Source organism: Kogia breviceps, chromosome 5 (assembly GCF_026419965.1).
Source record: "Kogia breviceps isolate mKogBre1 chromosome 5, mKogBre1 haplotype 1, whole genome shotgun sequence".
NCBI lineage: Eukaryota > Metazoa > Chordata > Mammalia > Artiodactyla > Physeteridae > Kogia > Kogia breviceps.
The window spans coordinates 129,832,813-129,850,610 of record NC_081314.1 but is presented as its reverse complement, the minus strand read 5'-3'; positions in this window follow the sequence as shown (position 1 = coordinate 129,850,610).

Genomic DNA, 17,798 nt, shown 5'->3' with positions numbered 1-17,798 from the left:
AAACAACAAAGTCCTACTGTATAGCACAGGGAACTATATTCAATATCCTGTATTAACCATAATGGAAAAGAATATAAAAAAATTATATATATATATAACTGAATCATTTTGCTGTACATCAGAAACTGGCACAGCATTTTAAATCAACTATACTTCAATAAAAATTTTAAAACAATAAAATTTACCCACATATTTTTTAAAAAGAATAGGATAATTAAGGCATAGTTGCTGGCCTCCAGGAGCTATCAACATAGTTGTAAAGCAGAACACAAAAAGATAGCACTAAGGCAAATTCCATTGCAGTAAGCAATTATAAGTGTACAGGACATTATGGAAATAGTCAGAAGGGGTAGATTACCCTGATTGGGGAAACACACATCATGAAGAGCTGCCTGAAGTAGATAACACTTGAACTGAATATACAGTCAAGTGAGAAACCTAATGAAGGAGGTGAGGAGAATGAGCAGAGAGGGAGTGAGAAGCAGCTTTAATAAAGGCATAGAGAAGGGAACCGTATGTTGTCTGGATATAGTCAGGAAACAGCCAGTCATTTGAGGTTTTTGAAGCATGAAATACAGGGGAGCAACTGGCCAAAAAGGAGGGAACCCTATGATATGGATAATATGAAGAGTTCCGTGTGTGGCTCTTTATAACCTGGTATTTAAACTATATATTCTAAAAAATGGGAAACTAGGGCTTCCCCGGTGGCGCAGTGGTTGAGAGTCCGCCTGCCGATGCAGGGGACACGGGTTCGTGCCCCGTTCTGGGAAGATCCCACATGCCGCGGAGCGGCTGGGCCCGTGAGCCATGGTCACTGAGCCTGCGCGTCCGGAGCCTGTGCTCCGCAATGGGAGAGGCCACAACAGTAAGAGGCACGCGTACCGGAAAAAAAGGAAACTAGAGAAAGATTTAAAGCACAGAAAATGCATAGTTCAATATGATTGTTAGTGCCCAGTTTCAATACGATCAGTGACTCTGTGGGGCATGACACAAATGGATTGGAAGCCAAGAAGCAGTTGGAGACTTCTCTAGCGCACTAAGCAAGAAGTGATAAAGACCTAACAGAAAACAAAGGAAGGCTGTAGAGCAACATACACCTTAATATAGACTATATGTAATTCCTATAGGATTAGGACTTCTGTTGTTTAATGAGACTTTGGGTTTGAGAGTAGGTAGACAGTTGGGCTCAGCCTGATATGCAAACTATAAGCTCTTATGTTTCTATTTAATGATCAAAAATTCCATATGGTTAAAGAATAGGTACCATAAATTGACCCACATGCCTTATTTCTATGTATTTCCTGCATCACCTGACTTAAATGTTTCATTCTTTCTTAACTGTGTTACCTGTATTTCTCACTTTGAAATGAGTGTTACAATGTATTAAAATTTGACAGGGTTATGTTTCTTTTCATATAGATTGGCCATACAGGTTAATGCTCTGCTTTAAATTTGACATTATCTAACTATGAAGAGGCTATGGTTTTCCTTTACAAACTATTCATCATTTTAAATTAAGTACCTTGACAGTTTCTGGAGGCATAGAGAAAGCCTAGGACACTCTTGATTAACAGCTGATGTATATATGTGTGTGTGTGTGTGTGTGTGTATATATATATATATATATAATTACATATGTTATATACATGTTATATATATATAAAACATATGTAATTTTCTGGAAATTTAGAACACACAGATTTAAAACATAATATTGAGCTAACAGCTTACACTGAACATTACCAGCATCTATTTTAAAGAAAGCAATGTTCACTCTCTCATGAAATTGTTGATTTCTTCCTTGCTTTGCCAACAGTAAATACAGGTTTCAAGAAACTAATTCAATCTTAAAATCTTACACACCTAAACAAATATATATATATATTTATGTTTAATTTTTAAAAATGTTTCCTAATGTTACTTAGAAGTAGCATGAAAATGATAATAATAATACTAATAGGATTTTCACAGAACATGGAATAGCAGTAAAACACATTAAATGTTATTTCTTATACCAGTTATTCAGAAGAAAAAAGTGGTATAATTAGGGGTCAAAGTGTCTTGAAAGTGTTAATAAAACATATGCATATACTGACAAAATTTAGCTAATTGTATGATTAACTCAAATAAGGAGAAATAGACTTTCAGGTTTAAAAAAGAAAAATCTGTCATATTAAAATTATATTTACTAGACTTTATGAAACTCAGCTATCCAATTCTAGATTGGGGACTATATTACTTCAATAAAGAACATTCCTTTTTAGAATGGACACAAACTTTACTTAGGCACAGACATTTTGAAATCTGTTACTGACAAAATCTGTTAGTGACCATAAGACATTTACATTGATCAAAGATTTCTACCTGTTGTACATACACAGTGCTTATGAGAAACTTGGATCCCTAAAGATGGAATGAAACCATTAAAAGGCAATCTTTTTGCCTTAGAATTTGCTTATTTTTTATCCTGACTCAGCTCAAGGTGTTAGTGGAAGAAAGTGGTTGAAATTATTTAACAATATAGGTAGACCATATTGTAATTTGCAACACATATGCCCAAACTAGAACTGCGACCACATCTATTTTGTCCAAGTACTATAAATAAAGCATGGAAATTATACAGTGAAAGGGGAACAGAAAGACGAAAACTGGTATGTAGCATATGTAGAGGGGAACAGTTGGGAGAAGAATGGGGAAGTTGCAAAAGGAAATCTGAGGAATCCAATGTCATCTCCTCTCTTCTCTCCACTATTGGTTTTTCTATTTTGGAGGAGATATAGATAATGATGGATAGACATAATAGATAGGTAGATAGATAGATGGATGGATACATAGATACATAGATGCATAGACACATAAATAGGTAGAAGATTAGTGACCTCACATTTGATTCTGCACCAAAAAGTCCTGTGTTATGCTTGACATATTGGTAAGAGGTGGAAATTCACTCCCTTTTTCATTATCACTGCAGTCATGGCAGCTTCAAGTTGAGATGAAGTTACTGTAAAACAGAGACAGCCTAGATTCCAGAGTCAGAACAAGTATAAAGTTGCTCTGGAGATCTGCCAACTAGCTTTGGACTTTGAATGAGTGAGAATTAGCCTTTGTTGAGTTAGATTTCAAGGTATTTTTGTAACTGTAGTAGTCTATCTTACCCTAAAGAATGTATAAAATGAAGAAAAACAGGACAATTTCTCATTTTATACAAATAACAATGGATGTAAATATATTTCAAATAAGCACCATGTAGAATGAGTTATTTTAAGTAGGGTTGATTTTTCTTTCTGCTTCAGACACATTGACATAAAAACTAGTATTGAGTGGACATTGAATAAGATGACTTTGATACAGACCAGGAATAGACCAGAGCACAATGAGATATCATCTCACATTGGTCAGAGTGGCCATCCTCAAAAATTCTACAAACAATAAATGCTGGAGAGGGTGTGGAGAAAAGGGAATCCTCTTGCACTGTTGGTAAGAATGTAAATTCATAGAGCCACTCTGGAGAACAGTATGAAGGTTCCTTAAAAAATTAAAAATAGAGCTACCATATGACCCAGCAATCCCACTACTGAGCATATACCCTGAGAAAACCATAATTCAAAGAGAGTCATGTACCACAATGTGCATTGCAGCATTATTTATAATAGCCAGGACATGGGAACAACCTAAATATCCATCGACAGATGAATGGATAAAGAAGATGTGGCACTCATAGGCAATGGAATATTACTCAGTCATTAAAAGAAAAAAAATTGAGTTATTTGTAATGAGGTGGATGGACCTAGAGTCTGTCTTACAGAGTGAAGTAAGTCAGAAAGAGAAAAACAAATACCATATGTTAATGCACATATATGGAATCTAAAAGAATGGTACTGGTGAACCTAGTGGCAGGGCAGGAATAAAGATGCAGATGTAGAGAACAGACTTGAGGTCACAGAGGGCAAGGGGAAGCTGGAATGAAGTGAGAGAGTAGCATTGACATATATACACTACCAAATGTAAAATGGATGGCTAATGGGAAGCAGCCGCATAGCACAGGGAGATCAGCTCGGTGCTTTGTGACCACCTAGAGCGGTGGGGTAGGGAGGGTGGGAGGGAGGCTCAAGAGGGAGGGGATATGGGGATATATGTATATGTATAGCAGATTCACTTTGTCATACAGCAGAAACTAATACAACATTGTAAAGCAATTATACTCCAATAAAGATATTTTTAAAAAGTAAAAAAAAAAAAAGGATGATCTTGAAATGCTCAGATATATTTGTATACCTCTGAAATTAGAAAAGCTAACATTTTACAGGGTTAATTATCATGGCTAGGACTTCCTAAGTTGTGTCTCTAAGTGTTTGTCGATGATACTTGGGAGACAGCACAACACAATATAGTAGAAAAATCCTGAGATGTAAAGTCTAACTGAACAGGGTTTTGCACCTGCTCGGTTATTTATGTGTTTGAGAAAATTTGACTAAATTGCATAACACGATAAGTAGTCTCAATTTTCATGTGATGTAATAGAATAGTCCATCCTTCATGGGTTTATTGAGAAGATTAAAATGATGTGTGCAAAGCACCTAGCACACTGCTCAGCAAATAATAAGAGTTCATTAGATATAACTTCATTTCCTCCAAATCCCTTATAAAGTAAAATTAATAAGTTCTATTACAGTTATTTACCTTTGAAAGCAATTGTAATTAAAATAAAATGTCTCAGATAACTCGTACTGAATAGAGCTTGGTTAAATAAAAATGAGAGACTAAGCTAATGAAAGCAGCGATGCCACTAACAATTTATAAGTAATTATTAGTGCCACTTCTATGTCTTTTCACCCTAATCTCTTTTTAGAATCTATTTTTCTAATTTAGTACACAATTATTTTTTATGATTAGGTATGTATAACAACATATGATATTTAAAATCAGAGGGGTGGGATACGGACGGTGGGAGGGAGACACAAGAGGGAGGAGATATGGGGATATATGTATATGTATAGCAGATTCACTTTGTTATAAAGCAAAAACTAACACACCATTGTAAAGCAATTATACTCCAATAAAGATGTTAAAAAATTTTTTAAAATAAAAATAAAAATAAGAATAAAATCACCCTGGCTGACACTGAACTCTCTTCCTCTACAGTGGTGGACTGCTAATTCAAGGTTCTTTTTCTGTAGACTGTAACACAACATCATGAGCAATTACCCTTCAAAAGGTGCCTCGTGATGGTAATAATGGTGTGTAATAAACTTCCATTTACTTGGGTTTTAAACAACCATAAAACTTAGAGGGCCAGATTTTATTTTTATTCTTTACCAATGGCAACTATGTCATATCACAGTTCCAATCAAACAGGGAACACGTTCCTAGAAGATTTTCTTGCTACTCAAGGATACAACTGTCACCACTTGTGCTCATTCTATACTGTGAAATTCATGCCTGCAGGTCACTCCTTGCCACCATTATGCCATCTGGTTCAGTCCAAGGGTCATTTTTTCCAGTATAAAAAGATAAGCTCTCAAATGTCTTAGTTGATGTTAAAATATTTAAATTTTTGTTTTAATTGTTTCCATTTTCTGTTGTTTTTGAACATCCACAACATATTCTTGAAAATTAATATTTTTTAGTATAGTTTTCTTCTTCATTGTCTCCAGTGGATCCCAGGATCTTCTGCCAATAAGTATGCACCAATAACATGAAAAGTCCAGAGGAGACCCAAATGACTTAAATCAAATACTCCAGGCCAGACCAGTTTACTGATCCTAGGTCACTTTCCTACTGTGAGTTGTAGGGAGATCAATTGTTATCAGAGCTAAATTATATACATAAAGTTTTGTATATATTTTTAATCATTCTCATTTTCATTCTTGATCTTGCATTGCATGTACACACACACACACATGCATATATATATATATATATATATATACATACAAAGACACACAGACAGTATATTTTGTACAATTCTGTAATGTTTAATATACGTATGCATATCATGTGTTTGGCTAAATTTCCTTAAGGCTAAGTAGCTTGTGTCTCCAGTTTCTATTTTAAAATGTTAATATGAAGTAACTTCAAAATTCTAGTACCAGGATGCAGATATAACACCTGTATTATCTTTTTATGTGGTGGCATGTTTTAACATGCTTTAACAATATCATTTGGACTGCACTAAAAACCCAAAAAAGTGAGTCGAAGGAACAGTGAGGTATTTTATAAGACAATGTTTAATATAACAAAACTATTCATGCTGTGAAATGCTTTTTGAAATTCTATATCATCCCCAATTACAGATATTCACAATTTATAAAGTTTAGGATATATTAGAATCTGGACAGTTTGAAAAGCTGGAAAACTTGAAGTTTGAATAAGTGTGTTTCCAAGATCCTTGAGTTACTTCGCATTTGTTTATTTTAATCAATGATCTGTGAAATCTCTTAACTTGTGTCAACAAAAGAAAAATAGACAGAAATGATAAGCACAGTAACAAGTTCTTTCCTTGCAAATAATTCTCTATTCTCTATTTTTAGAAATCTGTGTTTAAAATAATACATTCTTTGGCTGAATAATTAAACTTTAAATACATCCCATTGTTTTGTAGTTATAGAAGTTTTTTGTTTATTGAAATTCACTTAATCTGAAATTAAGTATTTAATTTCTCTGAGTTTTAGGTATCAATGTTTTGTTAAGTTCATAAAAATATAGATATTTTATTTATTATATTTAAAGTATAGTTCTCCAATTATTTCACTTATAAATCATGCTATATGTTCAACTTATGTTGCTGTACTTCTGAAACTTGTACATATATGTTTTGGAAATATAACTAAAGAAGATGATGAACTACTAAAAATATTCCATGTTGTGATTGATTTTAAATACATATATTTAGAAGATCCAGCTGAAAACATGATATGTATATATATATATATTAAACACTGCACAATTATACAAACCATATGTGTGTGTGTGTTTTCACATGATATTTGATTAGAAAATAACTCAACGAGGTGGCAGGAGACCCAAATTTGAATCCTGTTTCCTCTACTTCCTACATATATAAACCCAGATAAATAACATTGTTTTTCTATTGTCAGAATTTTAGTTATAAAATAAGAGGACTTTTAATGTATAATATCTAATGTTGTTACTGAGCAAGGGCTCGATGTCCCAGGCACATAGAAGCCAATAGTATGGCATCGGTTTTTGAGAGAAGGGAAAACTTTATTGCAAGGTCGAGCAGCAAGGAGACAGGAGGCAAGGCTCTCAAATCTGCCTCCCCGATCTGGAGCTCAGTTCACCCTTTATGAGTTAGCAGAGGAGGGCTGGTATGCTGACGCACTGGTGGCACAGGCTTTGATTGGAGCGCTTTGGAACTTGGCTATTTATGGTAAGGTAGGATAAATAAGGCTTCAGCACCGGATAGTCCTGGACAGCGGACCCTTTGTCCTTTGCTTCTGTAAGTGTCCTGGCTTTCAGGTTCTGTTCACATCCCAGTCCTTTGGTTCTGTGGGGTGAGAGAAACTTTGGTTCCGGGTGTTACTTGAGGTCAAAAATTTCCCCTGTGGTCACAGTGCGTGACCCGTGGTCTTATTCTGCTGTTTTTGGAAAACAACTCAGTTATCTTGTTAGAAACAGGATAAGGCCAGTTTGGACTTCTTCTGCAGTTACAATGTCATTTCTAGCTCTGTCATTTTTCTGATTCTATTCTATAATTATTTAGGTTAGAGACTCAAATAATTATGTAAGGAAATTTTAAATAAGTTAAACTATTATAATTCTTAGGTTATACATAAAATTTAAATGAGATAAAAAGTTCTCATTTCATTTAGTTATAAGAACCTCAGTCAATTTATCTTATTAATAAAGATGACAGTGAAGTATGAACCATTGAATTTATCCATATCACATATTTAAAGGCAAACAAGTAACCATTTTCTAATACAATCTACTATTAAAAATGTTTCTGGGTGAAGCCAGAGCCAAACTCAGACTCAGCTGCTCATCACTCAAAAGTTACATTTCTTGTCTGTGAAGACAAAGCAAAATGTGAAAAATTCTCGAAGCTATAATACACAAAATGAAATACTACTAAAAGACAGGTAGGTGAGTGTTTTCTTGTGGTGAGTGTTTTCTATTACTTTGACTTTGAGAACTTGAATAGATATTCTGTATCATTTTCTATGAATAGATTTGAAAGTCATAGACAGTATAAGATTGTCTTTTACACTTTTACTAAACTTCTTTATTAAAAACCAAGTCTTAAGCATATTTCAGAATTTATATTTGTACTCCACAGTACATATTTGCATTAAAATTTATTATTGTGTTCCTGATCCAATATTTATTTTATTGAGTTAACTGGATTTTTAGAATGCCAATTTCACTAGACTCAAGATTAGTGTTAAAAATTCAATTCTAACACATATTTGCCTCTGATATTTTCAAATAGGATTAGAAATATATTGTAAACAGTAGATTTTCTCCCATATTGATCAACAGTTATGTGATACATTTTAACAGAATATAGGTCTTGGACATTCATTTCCATCATATGTTGAAAAGAACCTCACAAACTCACAAAAGAAGGCTGATTATTATCCTGATACTATATAGCCAACAACAACAACAAATATATATATATATATATTTTTAAAAATATAAGCTGCTTTACCAAAGGTCTTGATACACAGAGGATAATATTGTTTGCAGATACATGTCCTTGTCAAGTCTGAGAAGAAAATGAATGGTTCTATAATTAATTTTTGATGATTCAGAGGTTGACATATACTTCTAGTTATTTGTATCTCAGTTTGTCTTTATCTGGTTTTCCTACTTTTTTGTCAATAATATCTTCAATATCACATGAGGGGAAATTAAAACATTATACATGATGAGCATCTAACATATTAAAAAATTGTGTAAAGGCTTTTGTGAAAGTTTGTTAAGAAAATAAAATGAGATGAATTGACTTGAAAAGAAAATACAGGCATTATATAGATATCGTTCTTTATAGAGTTACATTACAAATTCCATGTGTTTTTAAAACTACAATAAAAAATGTATTTAAGCCAACTTAATTTTACAATGTATCCTGTACTGATTTGCTTTGAACTACTCATAATCCAACATCATGAAAGCAAACTCTTTACCAGTTTATACATCTTTAGGCATTATAGCAATCTATGCCAAATCCTATTTGATTGTTTTATTTTAAAACAGTAATGTTTTGGAATCAATCTTTAAATTACTATCCATTTAAAATTTAACTTGTTTGATTAATTCCCATGAATAAACACTGATTCCCCGATCAGTTAATTAAATAATGAATTATGTTATGGATTATTAATGTGATTAATAACTGAGTCATTATTGCTCATTGGGTAAATTTAGGTAATGTTGTAATCTCTCTGCCTCATTTTCCTCATCTCTAAAATGAGAAACATCACTGGACCTACCTCTGTCAGTTTTTCTAAGTGTTCAATATGATAATCAAGTTAACATGTACAGTGTAGGTTCTGATCTGTAGTAACCATATCATTTTTCTCCAGAGATAAAGGTATATAAACACACACACTTTTTTTAGATATAAAATACACTGGATTTAAAAAAATTCAGTTTCATATTAATTCATATTGAGCCATGATTTTTGCTTTACATTGACTAGAAGTAATGATGATTTATGAGGTTTTGGTAGCAATTGAGGGTTTATTCTTTAAATATCAGTTTGTAGAACATATTTAATGTTCAGTTTTCATAGATGGCAACCCAAACAAGAAATTTTTCTCAGCTAGTAAGTTAGAACAAACAGCGAGGCAGGTAGATATCATGATGTTGATGTTTTATTCTCTGTCCTTATTCAATTATTTTCCTGTGACAGCTTTTTAAGTACATAAACAGAACTTTAACAGAGCTTGACATTCCTTTATTTCAACTAAAACAGGAGCTACTAGCACCCTTTCTGAAGGCTATTTTGGCAGCTGTATTTACAATAGCCAGGACATGGAAGCAACCTAAGTGTCCATCAACAGATGAATGGATAAAGAAGACATGGCACATATATACAATGGAATATTACTCAGCCATAAAAAGAAACAAAATTGAGTTATTTGTAGTGAGGTGGATGGACCTAGAGTCTGTCATACAGAGTGAAGAAAGTCAGAAAGAGAAAAAGAAATACCGTATGCTAACACATATCTATGGAATCTAAAAAAAAAAAAAAAAAAGTTCATGAAGAACCTAGGGGCAAGATGGAAATAAAGACACAGACCTACTAGATAATGGACTTGAGGATACAGGGAGGGGGAAAGGTAAACTGGGACAAAGTGAGAGAGTGACATGGACATATATACACTACCAAATGTAAAATAGATAGCTAGTGGGAAGCAGCCACAAAGCACAGGGAGATCAACTCGGTGCTTTGTGACCACCTAGAGGGGTGAGATAGGGAGGGTGGGAGGGAGATGCAAGAGGGAGGAGGTATGGGGAAATATATACACATATAGCTGATTCACTTTGTTATACCGCGGAAACTAACACACCATTGTGAAGCAATTATACTCCGATAAAGATGTTTAAAAAATAAATAAATAAAACAAAATAAACATATGCCATTCGTCTTGATTTTTGAATTTATAGATAGATGACTAGTTAAATTATTATGTTGATACAGCACTATTTAGTGTGTCACAAAATGTAGTGGAAAATGCATGGCAAAATTAGAAAGAGTTAAAGCCAGAAAGGTGATGACTTTTCTAATATGATAAATAAGTAGTTGAGTTAGGAAATAAAACCAGGCGAGCTAGGTTTTCAGTCAACAGCTACACCAAAATTAATATTTCCCCTAATAAACCAATTTCATTCTATTCATCTGTCATTCATTTATTCATTCATTTATCAAACATTTACAGAAAGCACAATGGTGAACAAAATATTTGCAGTGTCCTCCTCTGGAATCAGAAGGTTTCTAAGAGAGACTGTAACAGAGAAACCATATATAATCTGTGGGCCCAAGGGAAAGGCCCCCAGTTTTTCTGAACGTCAGTTTGCTGATCTGGATCTGAGAGAGCTGATTCTCTGAGATAATTATTTATAAAATCATTAGCAATCTTAATTATAAACATATGAAAAAGAACATGAGATATCTTAGATTTAGAAACATATAGCATTCGGATCTTACTAATTTGGTTGCAGATTTTAATCTCTTTTTTCTATTATCATAATTTATTCAAATGCTTCATGTTCCATGTCAAGATTTATTTAACGTTTATTAAAATTTATTATTAAAGTTTAAATACCGAACTCACCCTTACTTCAGCAACTCGTGGACTTTTTCTTCTATACATTCTTTTTGTGTGTATGTGGTACGCGGGCCTCTCACTGTTGTGGCCTCTCCCGCTGCGGAGCACAGGCTCCGGATGCGCAGGCTCAGCGGCCATGGCTCACGGGCCCAGCCACTCCGCGTTATGTGGGATCTTCCCGGATCGGGGCACGAACCCATGTGCGCTGCATCGGCAGGCGGATTCTCAACCACTGCGCCACCAGGGAAGCCCCTTCTATTTAAGTGTTTCTCAACTAGGGAGATTTTATCCCCCAGGAGATATTTGTCTATATCTGGAGATATTTTTGGTTGTCACAACTTGGAGATCAATGCTTTTAGCATCTAATGGGTAGAAGGCAGTGATGTTGCTAAGCGTCTTATAATGTATAACATATTGTGCCAGAGGAAAATAATTATCTGCCCCAAATGTTGAAAGTGCCAAGGATAAGAAAACCTGCTTTAGAAAACGTAATAATTTTTCCCCCTTATTTTAACCCCCCTATGTTTTCAGACTCTTAAACAAAATACACAGTGTAAGGATATTTATTTTAATATATTAATTATTAAATTCATTATTCTGTTTCCTTACTCAGGTCACGCAATTGTATAAACTGACAAATTCATTTATTTATCCATACATTTATCATAAATTCAACAAATATTTATTGAAGGTTTACTAAGTGTTAGGCATTCTGCTCTTAATACAAAGATGAAAGAAACTTCAGACTCTTCCATCACAATGGAGAAAACTCATTTAAATAATTAGCAATATGTAATGTTTAAACTGTTTCTGGCTTGAATATATTTCAAAGTCTAGTGTTATGGCATTTAGTAAATTTCAGTGTATACACATAGACATAAATAACTAGGAAATGTTATCTCAACAATTACACTTAATTTTATTTATAATCTTAAAAACATTTTAAATTGTTTTTCTATCTCTTATTACCCTGGTATATTATGCAACCTACCCTACTACAAGTAACTTAAGAAGGTCAATTAAGCTTTAGAAACCATGCCACAAGCCCAATTGCTAATCCCTGTGGTATTTTCCTCTTAACTGATTTTAAACTACCAATTTTCTTTACTTCTTCCTAGCTCTGAAAACTTACTTAATGTGCGAAGACCAATATAATACCATTGCTATCATCAAATTAAATAAAAAATTTAATTTCTTAAAAATATAAGGAAGGAACTAGATCCAAAACTATTCATTAAAATATATGTGGCTACATTCACAGTAAAGTACAACGTAGATTAAAACAGTCTACTTTTAAAATAATTTAAAAGGATTTCACACATTTTTCCATACACAATGACATTTTTATACTCATTTCAATTCTCTTATTCTCCAAATGCATGTCTAATTTCATTGATTTCTGTTACCTCAGTTTCCACCAAAGGTCTACAGAGGCCTGCAATTTACTGTTTCATATTATCTCGTGTTGTTTTCTGAATGAGTAGGTGAATGGAATCACGTGCAAGTCTAGAGAACAGTGGATGAAAATGTGCTTCCAGACCCACCATCTACAGAATCATAATCTTTTTTCTTGTAAAACATAACCAGTTCCTGACTCATTCTCAATGATGCCCAGGCCCAAATTATTACTGTCAGGTCTGCCAGGAATCAATGCCAGCAAGAGTAATGTATTATCTTAATTTTATGTTCCTGGTATATACAACACATAGACCTACTATAGCAGGAATACACGTACCCAGGGGAAGATGAAGGATAGAATTTAAAAACTACAAGCAAGTAAAAACTGTATAAGCTTTCCGTACCTTTTGCTTTCCCCTAAATTTTCTTTATCCAAGTGTGTAAATTGTATAAACTCATTCAGCATAGAGCATAAAAATATGACATGACATGGGAATCATATAACAAATAACAAGCAGTCAAGAACTGCTTTTGAATTTTTTTTTCAAAATATCAAGTTTAAACATAGATATATGCTACCATAAACATTTAGTAGCAAATCACACTGAAAATGAAAAACATAATCTCTTCAAAAAAATGTGAAGAGAAATATTTCACTCTTGGTTAGATTATCGTGTGACCCCATTACTATAACTTGTTATTGGATCAAGGACATTTCTGATTGGACCTGCCAACAAACAAGCTGGAAAAACAAAGTTGGTGAAGTTGTCAGAAGTGAAAAAGTGACACAGACATTCAAATGTCAAGTCATTGGCATTCTGGAAAATTTTCTTCAGATAAAAAGAGGAAGCGAGAATCCCATAAAGGAAAAAAAAAAATAGAAGGAGTAAGTAGAATTCTAGAGAGAATTTCAATAATTGGAGGTAGAGGGCAGAACAGCAGATATCATGGAAAAGGAAGAGAGCAGACGTGACTGTATATATTTGGAAGCACGGGAGGTTGCCAGTTGAGGTAAGACGGGAGATAGAGGTGGATCTAAAGTACAGAGAGAGATTCCTACGGAGTCATGGCCACAGCAAAACAGTATTAAGATTAAAACTATGCTTTCTGAGACCTTTGAAGATGTAGGAAACTGTCTTGTTTTTGTTGTGGTTAATAACAGGCAATTCTTCAAAGGCTAGAGTATTTTTTTTCTTTGGATATACTTAAAAATCCAAAGGGCAGGGAGGTAACTTTATACATGTGCTACACTTGCTTTTAATGGCTAAAATCGCGCAACTAGAATTTTATTTCTTTGTATATGCACACTGCCCTGCTAAAATGCTAGTAGCCTAGAGAGAGGTAAGATACTGATTTATTTTTAGAAAAATGATTTACTGTGAACTAATAAAACAATTTCCATTGTGACATGTTTGAGAGAAAATTTCTTAGAAATTGTTGGTAGAGGGTGATGATAGAAGGAGAGAAATGAGGGTGGGAGAAAAGGTGAGAAAAGAAAAAGGCGGAATTGGAAAGAACTAAGTCCTAGTATTGAGAGAGTAGACTCAGGTGTTGGATATGTAAGAGACAGCATTAAAACACTATCAGTCATTAGTTGTGGGGAGAAGAGAGGAATAGCAATAAAATAGAAGTTAATTTAAGATAACCATTGTCTGGTTCAAAATTTTAATTAAGACTCAGTTTATATTTCAGATTATTCTATATGTGTTAGGTAGTAACGTAAAATTTAGTGACCAACTTTATATGAACTTAAGATTTACTAGATTTATCATACTAATTACCTCTATTATGTACTTCAGCATTGTTTCCTTTCTGAATGCAGATATTAAATAATCCCAGATAATTTTTTTCCTAAAGAAATTGTAATAGCTAGTTTCTGCATATGAAAAAGTGTTATTTTGTGATCAGTTCTAAAATGTGATCTCCTTTCTGCTATATGTAGTCACAGAATTGACCAGTATTGTCAGTCCTGTTACATGAAATTATTAATTAATGTGGATGACACCACCTAAGGAGTATCTGAAATGTATGAAGAGTTTTTTGTTGTCACAAGAACAGAAAGGCTCTACCAGGATAGAACGGGTGGTAGTGAAAGATGCTAAACAACAAACAAAGGATGGTAAGTTTTGCATAACCAAAATGTTTCCATTCAAAATGCAATATTTCTTACTGAGTTACACTGGATTGGTAACAGATAAACTTTAAGGTAACATAAATAATTAGAAAATGGCAGACATCATTAACTCTGTAATCTAAGCTTTTCTTACGATCTCCTTTTCTCTAGGCACATTTCCATGTAGGGCAGGGATGTGTGACATGGTTCCTACTAAGGAGACAAGGTTGGAAATCAGCTGTGTGAGGCTTCTGGGAATGTTTCATTTTCTTTATAAAAAATAGACAAACAGATAAGGCATAGTTTTGACTCTTTCATCCCATCCACCATCTTCACATCATGAATATGGATACATGGCAACCATCTTAGAAAAATGAGGTCATGAGCATGAGGAAATAAACATGCCATAAATAGCAGAAGCTGAAGGTAGAACAAAGTATGGTGACTAATAGCATTGCTTAATGCCTTCTGAGCTCTGGACTTCCCAACTCCAAATTTCTATTTTAAGAAGGGAAAAAGAAATATCTATGTATTTAAACCATATATCCATGCTTTCTATATTTCAGTATTGCATGTGTATTCAGTTTAGATTTATCTGTGGTTAAAATTTGTTTAAAAATCACTGAAAAAATTCTGGAAACACTAAGACATTTCCCTTAAACGATTTTATACTGTTACCCTTTGGATTTTTCCTTTGAGAAAGATTCATCTAAATTATGACATGAGTGGTCATATTCCTGTTAGTTACTGAAATCCACTACTGGAACATTGAAAATAGACACACAACTGCAAAAAAGGTGCAACATATTAATTCTCATCACTAATTTTCCTTACAAATGAAGAAAAGATGAGAAACAAATTGTATGCATTACTAATAATTTAAATAAATAATGATTGTTGCTTTGAATATAATATTTATGTCACTTCAGTTTACCATTGCCAGCTCTTTAGGAAGACTAGGCTAAGAAATATGTTTCTGGTACAGGAAAAGGCTTTGTAGGAAAATGTTTGAAATAATTATCACATTTTTCTGTGCATTATATTACTATGTTAAAATTTTAGGGATTTCTTGCAAACTCTTACCACCTAACTAATTTATGTATTAATCATTCTGTATGCAAAATGCTTGATGGGTCTTTTGGCATTTTCTTATGTCTTGCAGCTCAAAATGTAAACAGGTTAGGTCTCTATCTCTTCTAGAGATTCTGTCTTTTCTATAGAACTTTCAGCTGGGCTTTTCAGAATGTCCAGGACACTTGGCTTGAGAAACAGGAAACTATCAGGTTCACTGAAAAATTATGGGGTCTTTTGGAATTGTCTTAGGGTCTCCAAAGAACATATCATTGTCAATGTGAAACCTGCAAGAATGATGAATTTTTTTGAGAATAGTCATCAAAAGGATGCACTGAAATATAATTACAGAAATCAAATATTCCAAATTAGTTTTCCTATTTTTCCTCCATCTTAAAATGTAGAAATTTGATTTTTAAAGCCTTAAAATAAAAGTTTAGAAAATTGTGGAAAACAATTCTATAGATCAGTTATTATTTAAGCATGCAATTTTAAAACTACAAAAATCCCTTTACTTAAAAAGTTACCTTGTACAGAATTTTTAAAAATTCAGTCACCATAAATATAAAACTGACTTTGTTTATAAGGATACTTATCAACATAAAAATGTAAATATTACCTAACTTCTGTTTAAAGTGAGTTTCATTTTTAACAAGTTTCACAGTAAACAATACACAGTGGTACTTTGACAGCTCAAAGAAAAGTGGCAAATGCTGTCAAACCACTTCCTGCATAAGAGCAATCTGTTGGCTTCCTTCAACCCTCACCATACCTCTTGAGTTCCAAATGCCTCTCTGGCTCTTCAAACTTGCTCTATGGCTATCTAAACCCTCTTTCTCTTTGTTGTAGCTCATTCTAGCTAGTGTTGTCTAAACTCCAAGAATACGACTCTTTCTTCTTCAAGTCCAGCTGAGATCCTGATATTCTCAGTGTGACTATTCTCTCTTTAGCGTTCATGATAAAAGCCAACTTCTTTGTTTACTAAAGTAATTCATTCTGAGGTTTGATTTATTAATAATCCTGGCCAGATAACTGCAATTTACATATATTATTTTATCTAATGTATTGCAATTAATTTATTTTCTTGTTTATCATCTCTCTTCCCCACTGGAATAGAAGCTTGGTGAGAGCAGGTATCTCTGTTATTGATTCCTCTGTAGTATTTATTTCAGACTCAGCTGTATTCACTCATGTTTCTTAAAGAGTAGTAAATGTTAGAAGTTCATTGAAGAAGCAGAACATTGTGAGTGATCATGGTTGGGGAGAATGAAGAGAAGGTCCCTTAAGCTGGATTTTGAAGGATGGACAGGATTTGTATGAATCAAGTAGCTAGGTGCTAAAATCATCCCGAAGTTCCTATGTATGGTTACCTCTCAGTCTATACACAGAAATGTTACACACACAGTTAGGTGTCTGATATCCGAGTGGTGCACAAATTCTATGGGCGCATACCTCATCTGAAGGAAGAAACAGAAAATGGGATACATACTAGGGACACGGACTGCATTTAGAACAAGCAGGTAGCTGCTGGGGGTGGTACAGTGAAGTTCTGGCTGAGGGCAGGCAAAAATGGATCATTTATACTGGGAAGCCCAAAGAAATAAGTTAAGTCTGTCTTTCCCATACGTGGTCAATGTCAGGGTCCAACTTACATACAATAGGAATGAATACTGATAGATCATATAATAACAACTATACACTTACACTTAAATCATTTTTTTGATTTTTCATAACAGTTATTAAAGGTAATGTTACTTCCTTTGAAGTATATTTCAACATTTTCAAGTAAGTTCAGTTTACTGGACAATATCTAAAAAAAGGGAAGTTACACGTTTAAGGCTGCAATACTTAATAATTCTCCTGTAGCCACTATTTTAATAGATTAATTTATTGGTTCCATTTTCTCATACTTAATG